We start from the raw sequence: 1,100 nt of genomic DNA on the forward strand, positions 1-1,100 counted from the left end.
GGAGACTCAAGGGCCAGAGTTAGCTACAAGATGTGTTTTATTTGGCCTGCACAGTGTTTTCTCAATTCGAAATAGTTGCCAACATTTAAAAGTCCAGATTTCCAGGTTCTCTTGGAAAATGGGGCGGAATATCTGGCAACACCAGCCCACATTCCCACACAGTGGCAACAAAGGCAGACGACAGAGTACGTGCTCTCCATCTCACGGAAGACCCTGCATAGTCCTCTTTGCTCATTTCGTTTCCTGCCTGGCCCTTGGAGGCATCAGGGTTTGGGACCTGACCCAGGCATCCAGTCTGTGGTGACCTCATGATTTCCTACTTGGTGACAGCTCTAAGTCTAGCCCTGAGGCCTTTACCCTAATTCCATGGCAGACCCATCTTAACAGTCGGCCCACGAAAGCATATGCACCAGCAGCCTAGCAGTGTGGGAGTCAGTGACCCCGGTCTGTTGAGCTTTGGTTTGTTTTACAGATGAGAACTGAAAAGTTGCCAGTCATATTTCGCTTTCATAAACTGAATCCCAAAGGATCTCTGGGAGATGGCCCATCATGGAGATACTTCCTGATCAAAGCCGAGGGTAAGTCACTTTTGGGCCATACTAGAACACCCAAGCAGTGGAAGAAATCCCAGTCTAGGCTGGGCTGGGCCAGGGCAGGCAGTGAAAAAGGCAGCTTTCCTATCCATGGCCATAAGATGGCCAGGGAAGCTGTGTACAGTTGGCAGGTTTTACAGGTGCCTAGGAGGCACCACTCACGTCCTAGCTAGTGTGAATGGCTCCATATGAATTTGTGCAGTGCCCAACCTGCCAAACTGTACATGTTGGCCCTGGAACTGTCAAGGGGAGAGAAGAAACAAGTGGAGATGGTGAGACAGGTGCAGCCAAAAGGGGTGACCTAGCACTTCTTCCCCAAGGCTGCAGAGGGTTAAGGGGTGGGAGGTGGAGAGAAAGATAAAGGGCCTGGCCTAAGCAGCCCCCATGCTGCACATATGCAAATACCCATGAGATGCTAGGAAGAGCCAGAAATAGTCCCAGGAAGCAGAGCTGGCCATCAGTATGTGGGGTCCAGGACACTTAGTCAACAGAGAAAATCATCCTGTA

The sequence above is a fragment of the Hipposideros armiger genome, unplaced genomic scaffold, assembly GCF_001890085.2.
Source record: "Hipposideros armiger isolate ML-2016 unplaced genomic scaffold, ASM189008v1 scaffold_10, whole genome shotgun sequence".
Taxonomy (NCBI): Eukaryota; Metazoa; Chordata; class Mammalia; order Chiroptera; family Hipposideridae; genus Hipposideros; species Hipposideros armiger.